We start from the raw sequence: 9107 nt of genomic DNA on the forward strand, positions 1-9107 counted from the left end.
GTCTTTTAGCTATAAACAGCCTGACAGCTAAACACAGCTAGTTTCCCAACTAAACACCGTGTTCAGTTTCTAAACACGTCACATTCTCGGTCACATGTCACATGTTTAGTTACTAAACGCGTCACTCGTTACCTATTTTAAACACTATGTTTAGCATATCAATCTTTATTTATGTGTTTACCAGCTAAACACTTAGTTTCCCAGCTAAACATTGTGTTTAGTTTCTAAACACGTCACATGTCACATATTTAGTTTCTAAACGCGTCACACGTCACCGATTTTTACAGTGTATGTGTTATTCAATAACGCTAAAAACATGTCTTTGTGATGTTAAAAGAACAGTAATAGCAGTGGCGTACCGTGGCCGTCCCAACCCCGGGGGGCTGAAGAAAATTCAATTTTGCCGCCCCTTCCTCAACAGCCCGAAAAGGTTGATCCAATTTTTTTCTCGGTCGTTTGAAAAAGTGAAGCGCAAAAAAAAAAAAAAAAAAAGGGGTTCACAGGGGTCGAAATAAGCGATAGCCCGATAGCCATGGCTATTAGGTTTTCTGTCGGGCTATTGGGTTTTATCTCCATGTAGCCCGTCGGGCTACAGGGGTTTTCATGCGCGCAGAAAAACGAAAACATGTGAAAGAAAAATAAAAGCTTCGATCTCCAATATTTACGGCCAGTCCAGAAATTATGTAACATAAAATGCAATGTAACGACATTTGTTGAAGTGAAGTCACCGTGGCATTGTAACATAATTTTAAAATAGAAATAAAATACACTCCGCCGGCATAATTACACAGATTGCGATATTGTCTAGAACCACTGCTGCTAAGTTATTGCAGTGCTGAATGATGACACGTACATGAGTTGGAAAATTTTCTAATTCTAGGGATCGGAAAGAAATGCTTTGTGGGTGGTGTGTAGAGATATGCCATCGGTGAAATACGACACAATGATCGACCGTAGAAGAAAAAAAATGACAAAAAGTTGCCCTTGAATTATGTTTTATAGTCATCATACTCCAGTAATTCAATAAATATCATAATATTTGGCCTAAACTTGAACTCATTTGCAATGAAATGTCATTTTTTATTGAGAAATGCATGGGTTCCATGTGGTGCCAATGGTGTTGAATTCTGCACTTTGCCGAAGTTTACTGCATTTTGTGGAATTCGGCGAACTTTTATGGCATAAAGCAACACTTTTATAGTAAGTAAACTGCTTGGGAACTTTCTTAAAAAGCGAGATAGTTGGTTACAGGCGAGAATCGTGGCGTGAAAAGCGAGATCAGCACATTTTTTGCCGGGCTTTAGGGTGCATGCCACTAAATCCGCGTGTGAAGCGGTTTCCGGTAAAAGTTTATCACGACTATAGTCCCAACTTTGCATAAAAATGTGCAAAATCGGTACAATATTAACAATTTTAGTGTTGCAAATCGTGTTTTGCTAGAACTTGTGAATGTGATCTCTACTAATTTGAACAGAAAACGCGAAAATTTGAGTGATGTTTACGATGATGAGCGCATGAACACACGAGGTCAAAACGCGGTTAGCAGTCGGACGTAAACAAGGGAAAATCGGGTCTTTTTATATAGCGCTATTTTTCTCAAAAAGTAGACCTAAAATATGGTGTCATTTTCAGATATGTTATGCAGAATTTTGTTCTGATTAAGATGATATCAAATATATATTTCAAAGTAAGACGTAACTCGACTTATAGCCTAAAACGTGACCCCTATTTTGCACGTAAAGTCTATGGAAAGCTATTTTGTGGCATGTACCCTTTAACTATTTATACAATGAATCTATTCTCTTGGTCGGGCTGACGTCACAAAGGGGAAATAGCCTTGTAAAACCAGTGTGCGCATGTGCAGCGCATGTGCAGTTCCCCTTTCTCGAGCTGGTTGCTAGGCGCGCGCTTGTGCAAAGGGGGGGACAATGTTCCCGGATGTCCGACCGAGTGAATACCGGTAACACATCATTGTAACCAAAATCACAAAATCTGATACCAATTAATTAAAACGGTACATTCAATACTTGACAGATTCGAGATTAAGAACCCTTCATTTTAGGATTTGAGCGCATATTTTTAACACTTTCAGGGGGTTCAGGGGTTCTGAGAACCCCTGGTTTTAAAACCTAGTACTACCCCTGATTATGGGGGGGGGGGGGGTAAGGGTTACTCACTAATAACTGAATATTTGAACAAACGATTGGTTTGAATTGTGCAAAAACAATGTCTTTTTTCAGGGCTATTGAATTTCCTTCAGGGCTATCAGAAAAAATGGCTAGATAGCCCGGATGGCTATCAGGAAATGGTCCCTTATTTCTACCCCTGGGTTCAGGCGCTAGCGCCCTAAAGTAAAAGCAGCACATTTTGATGTATAGTACCATTTTTTCAAAAATTTTTATGCTTTATCAAATTTTTCCGCCCTTTTTTATTTACTAATTCGTTTTTGCCGCCACTGTTTTTGCCGCCCCTTCTTCTTCCGCCGCCCCTTCATTTTGGCCGCCCCTGCTTTTACCCCGGGGGGCTGGCGCCCCCAGAGCCCCCTCCCAAAATACGCGCATGAATAGACTTATAATGTTCAATGTGTAAAGACTAATTGAATGACTAATTATTGACTAATTATAAATCGAATATCAGATAATGACTAATGACTATATCTTTGGTGAAACAACACATATGGCCATACTTGATTTCTCTAAAGCTTTTGACAAGGATGCCACATCAGAGAATAGCTCCATCACTATGATGGAGTCAGGGGTAATCCGCCTTAAAACTTGTACATTCACCTTAAGAAAAGGTAAGCTTTGTGAGGGGACCAAATTTAGCTGCATCTTTAATTTCTGCAGTCTGCAATGGAGTCAGTTTTACGAGGTCAAAAACTAAGTTCAGGTGAAAAGAGATGTACCGCGCTGCAGTGCACTAGCTTTGCTCCAAAGCCGACCTATTTTCCATCCAATTGAAAGAAAAAATGAAAAACCATGCCATATCCCCTCTGACACTATAGTCTGAAGACCGGCCGAAGGACCTCGGCTACGCCTCGGTGAGTGGACTTTAGTGTGTTTAGCGGTTGATGGGTAGACAGTGATCTCGACTGCATATTGGTCCTACTTGTTGGTGACCTATGGAGCTTGCCTAGCGATAGTGTAGCTTGCCTTCGGCAAGCTCTGTACTCGGAGTGGTATTAATGTTTTACAGAATGGTCTAACCAGGCAGGGATTGGCCTTACATTTTCTTTACTAGTCACTTGCTTGGGTTTATTTTACTTGGGGATCACTGGATCTTCTAAGGGACTGCGAGGGCTCTGATCAAGAGCTACAGTGCACATGATAAATTTAAACACCGTCGTGTTCTATCAATAAACTGATGGGAGACATACACGACCGTCGTATAGAGTTGGATAAAGTTTAAAGGAAAATATTACTGATGAAAACATAATGCTTTAATCTGTTATAAACGTAATTATTGAACACATATACGCTGGTTTTACCGAAAACGGGATGATATTTACCACGACATCATATAAAATGTGTCGTTTTCCACGATCACGATGTGGTATTTAAGTCTCGCGCCAGTGTCGAACGTACCGATGAGAAACCTCTGTGTGTACGACGACACACTGAAATGTATGAAATAAAATCTTAAATATCACGGGACTGGAACAGACTGGAACAAGCACGTTTTATTTGATTTTACGGTAAATGCTGTTCTGTTTTCAGTAAAACCAGTGGATATATGTGTTCAATAATAGTGATAACATTTAAAAGAACATGTTTTCACCACTTGCATTCTCTTTTAACACAATTTTATATGCACTACAGGGTGTCCCTGAAAGAACTGTATCGTCGGAAACTTAATTGTTTGTGTATTTTAATGTCAAAACTAATCTAATCTAATATTAAATTCGTAGATTTAATATTTAGAATTTGATCTGCGAATGAAAATTAAATCTGCGAATTAAATATTAAATTCGCTTATTAGATGTAAACATTTTGGAATTAAATATTAAATCTGCGATATATAAATGCACAGATTTAATATTAAATTGCAGATTTAATAATAAATTTAATATAATATTAAATTTGCGTTAAGATGCACACAGGATCACTGAAGTGTTACATGGCCAAAATTGAGTTTTCATCACTAATGTCATCTTCAAACCGTATTTTATCTTGTCATTAATAGATTTTAAAGAAATCTTAAAATTTGAACCATAAGAAAAGCTATTTTAAAGACCCTTTTTCATTAAAAAATCGTCAAAATGCAAAGGCAAATAAATCATTGTTTTCCCGCAATAGATCGCGTTCTCGTAACAAGTACTGCGGCGCACAGCTAGCAAAGACACGCACACATGGTAAACTGGATGGGCGAGGTGATTGCTGATTGAGGCGCTGGAGTCGCCAATCGCGATCACTACCGTTTATCGTACGGTATTGATCTCTTCCAAGGTAGGTAAAGCAGAGGAGGCTTAAAGGCATTCCTACAATGCACTATGATTGGGAAATTTGACCAATATAACCTAATTTTAGAGGCACAGTCCCCATTGCCACACACACAAAATGGTCATTTTAAAACTGCAGCCAACGAGCTAATAGTTGAGACTTAGGACTGATATTTGATTTTCTTACAGGAAACATTCATATTGTCCCACTGCATTAATTTTATTCCTAAGTCTCGATGTTTTCAATGTTAAATAATAGGATGAATACATCAGATATTTGCACACAATCCCAATGCAAAGTATGGTCAACTTGCCACATGTGTACAAAAACCAGACATACCAAGGTCAGAAACCCCATTGGGCCATGGGAATGTCTTTAAACATCCTCTGTAGGTAAAGCTTGCACCATTGCATTGCGAAACTGCGGGCCGACAGACCACCACCGTCCCCGTCCCAGAATCAGTAAGCCTGCTCGATAAATTTCGCCAAAAAAAGTGCTGATATAGTGGTATAAAGGTTTTTTATATGAACATAGTGATTTTTTTGTTTATTTTTGTTTTGTTTTTCAAGTTTCATTCTGAAGTCTGAACTTGAAAAGATGAAATTTATCAGTAAGAAGTAGTTACCCGTAAGAAGCCCTGTAATGATGACGCAATCTGGTAGATAGATAGAAAACGTAGGCCCTAAATATTTTGCTAGTAGGCTAGACTTAGCCTGTATAGTACATCATTAGGCTTATTATTTTATGTTAAAAAATTTGTTTTCATTCATTCATTCATTCATTCATTCATTTCATTCATTTCATTTCATTGTTATTATTTGATTTACCAAGTTGGTGTAGTTGGACAAGAATATAGGCCTATTATTATTAGCTTATATTTTATGCAGTCCCAGCCTTGGTTCGGGGGCCTCTGTCGTTCAGTCTCGTATTAATTTTGAAGACCATAAAAAATAGGCAAGCAGTTACTATACCGGTAGGCATATATTAGATAAGGCCCTGAATAATGTTTCAAAGTGTTATTAAAACACGGATTTAAGATTCGTTTTCAATCCTGATTGACCATTAACGCAATGTCAAAAACGTTGACATTTCAATACATCATATCGACCATCTCCCGGGGACCATCTAGGCATAGGCTAGCGCCTACAACTCTATGTCAAAAATGTCGATATTTGAAATCGGCATAGCGAGCACGCGTTTATGAAAGCATTTTCATGAATGTTTTAATACTAAACAATAATTTCAAACGAGAAATATAATCGAAAACGCAAATTCATGCTTTTTTCATAACCCATTTTAACTACATTTCCATTAGTAGGCCTAAATTAGGTCTACCATATGCCATGATTGCGATAAAGGCCTTTGGTTTTACAACACTTTTTGCGAATGTTTTGGCCGAATGCCTTTTTATTTGCAATGTTTGTCTGGCTTTCAACTTTCACGTTTATAATGTTTTCTGTATACTTTAAAAGGTAAACTGCTTTAAAGCATTTTTCGTGAATGTTTTCATGCAGTGTTTTAAAACGCTCTTTATAGCATGATGCCTATATACGGTAGGCCTACTGCATAAACCACAATCTTATTTAAAGTGTTCCGTTTTCTACTTTTGAAATTCGCTTTTGTTAGGCTATGTCAATTTCCGTGTTTTTCAGTTTTTTTGTGACCTCTCCGTGTTTTGCCCGTTTAACATATATATAGGCCTACCTTTTTGTCCGTTCTACAAGAAGTTTATACAAGACATATTACAACTTTTACCCCACTTTTTCCACGTTTATTTGATTGAAAACAACAACAGACACACTTTTTATTTATTTTTGTTGTTGTATTTTATTCACTTTTTATGCGGCACAAAATATTGTACAACTTTATTGTGGCTTTAGGCCTATAATAGGCCTATGACTTTTGTACGTGTTTGATATTTCGTAAAATGTTAAAAATAAAATATGATAACAACAAACAATTACAATAACAAAAACGGAATATTGAGTAATGCGACACATCAGAATCGTTTAAAATTTTACTTGGGATTCCTGTGATGTAGGTAGGCCTAGCTATAACGGGCGTTAAAATGCTAGGCCCCTATCTTTGGCGCGGACGGGCCGCGGTGGTGCCTCTCAAGAAAAAGCAACGAGTAGTAACAACATCATGTTTGTGGTTCAGAAAAGGACAATGAACATAAAAATGCAATATTTGTCAACACCAAAAAAAAAAGAAAAAAAAAGAAAATCCCCAAAAACGATAAATTAAAAACATTGCATTTTTAAAGCAAAATTAGGACAAAACAGAAATCGCAATTATCATGATTATGTCTCAATTTATTCTTCATTTCATAAAACTTCCTGATTATCTGCTAAAATAATTGCTTGTCAGTTATTCTATGCTACTTTTAATGTTCTGATGTCCGCAAATTTTAATACAGAGCATGATCTTTTTTTATACGGAACAGGACAAAATTGTGCTTAAATAATCATGGTTTCGTTCGCGGCAACACGACCATGCACTGTGTAACTTATTCGCGTAACCTGTCTGTCTGTCCGCGCGCCCAGTCGCTCCTCAAACGCCGACGCGACGCCGCGGCCTTGCCGGACGCTCTGCTGCACCATGGAAACAAGACTGAAGTAAATAAAATGGCTACTCCATGTGGATAAACATCTGCCGAATGTGCACGGATAATTTTATCATATTGCATATTTTACCTTCTAAATCACCCAAAAAAATGCCAATCTGCTGCAGTTGGACGCCCCTTCTCATTTTCTAACTTGACCAAACGTCACAAGTCACCGGATTATATATTTATGGAATAATCTTCAAAAATGGACCTAAAATTCGCTGTATTTTTCTAAATCGCGATTTTCGGCAAGTTCACTTTGACCACTTTTAACCATTTTGGTCCGCCATAGCGTCTAAATGAAGCATCACTGAGGTAAGTTTTTAAGTCAAACGTTTAGATATGGCCAAAATCTAGATAGTGTTTTTTCATTTTTTAAATTAGGGCCTAGAACTTTTTTTATCACCCATGATTAAAAAATTTGAACACGGGTCACACGTTTTTACTGATTTTTTGCCTATATTTTAAAAACTAAGCAAAATTTCGAAAAAATAAAAAAACACTTTCTAGATTTATTTGTCTAAATTAATAAAACTAGCGGGATACCCGCGCTTCGCGCGGGTCCCCGCTAGATGAGTAAATGGGAGCGTTCACTATAACAGGAAGAATTACTGGACAGGTAGAATCATCGAAAAGATACATTTTGATTTTCCGTTTCCATGTTATTTATTTATTTAAACCCGTTCCCATTTTTTTTTTTTCTAAATCTGTTATTTGTTACATTTCCTTTTAGCTTCATTTTTATTTGTTGCTTGTGATTTCCCGTTTCCATGTTTTTTTATTTAATTCTGTTATCATTATTATAGCTTCTTTTTTTTCTTACATTTCCTGATTAGTTTCTTTCCTTCTTTGTTTCGTTCCCGTTTCATTTAGTTAATTTAACCCGTTGGCCTAATTACTCGTACCTCTTTTGTCATTTTAATTAAATTTTTCTTTATAGTAGGTCTACCGCTTCATTTTGTTTATGCAACACACATATTTTTCCCGTATACGTCCTCTCATAGCGTGTATCTTTATCATAATCCCGTGACCCGTCCATGTACCTTTTTGTCCTTTAATTTTTTATTTATTTTTCCTTCTTTCTGTATATATCATGTCCACTGGTCTCTGGCTCGCAAGTCGCGTGGCTCTGCGCCGTTTACTCGCGCATTGGCGTAGTGCGCATTACGCTCGCGCGCCGACGCGCTGCCTGCCAGCTGCAGTGACGCGCAGGCTGGTAACTGATTTTCATAACAAAAACCCCGTTTTTACCCATATTTTCACTGTTTTTGCAGCCAATTCTTGACCGATTTCAACCAAATAAAGTCGAGGCAATTTCCCGTATATTCCTCGATCTCCCGTATGAATTTGGCGACATGTGGATCGAAACTGACGGAGCCTTTTACATAAACCACATACATACACACATACATACATACAACATTCCCCTATTTATAGTAAGACTAGCGGGATACCCGCGCTTCGCGCGGGTCCCCGCTAGATGGGAGCGTTCACCATAACAGGAATAATTACTGAACAGGTAGAATCATTGAAAAGGTACATTTTATTTTTCTAAATCTGTTCTTTCTTACATTTCCCTTGAGCTTCTTTGTTTATTTGCTGCTTGTGATTTCCCGTTTCCATGTTTTTTATTAATCTCTGTTCTCATTATTTTAGCTTCTTTTTTCTTACATTTCCTGATTAGTTTCTTTCCTTCTTTGTTTCGTTCCCGTTTCATTTAGTTACTTTAACCCGTTGGCCTATTATTCGTACTTTTTTGTCCTCATTTTAATTTTATCTTTATAGTACCGCTTCATGTTGTTTATACAACAAACATCTTTTTCCCGTATTTATTACGTCCTCTCATATAGCGTGTCTGCGGACGTGTTCACCCGTTATCATAATCCCGTGACCCGTCCATATGTACCTTTTTGTCCTTTATTTTTCCTTCTTTCCGTATTATCATGTCCACTGGTCTCTGGCTCGCAGTCGCGTGGCTCTGCGCCGTTTACGCGCCCATTGGCGTAGTGCGCGTTACGCACGAGGCGCCGACGCGCTGCCGGCCAGCTGCAGTGACGCGT

Source organism: Amphiura filiformis, chromosome 11 (assembly GCF_039555335.1).
Source record: "Amphiura filiformis chromosome 11, Afil_fr2py, whole genome shotgun sequence".
Taxonomy (NCBI): domain Eukaryota; kingdom Metazoa; phylum Echinodermata; class Ophiuroidea; order Amphilepidida; family Amphiuridae; genus Amphiura; species Amphiura filiformis.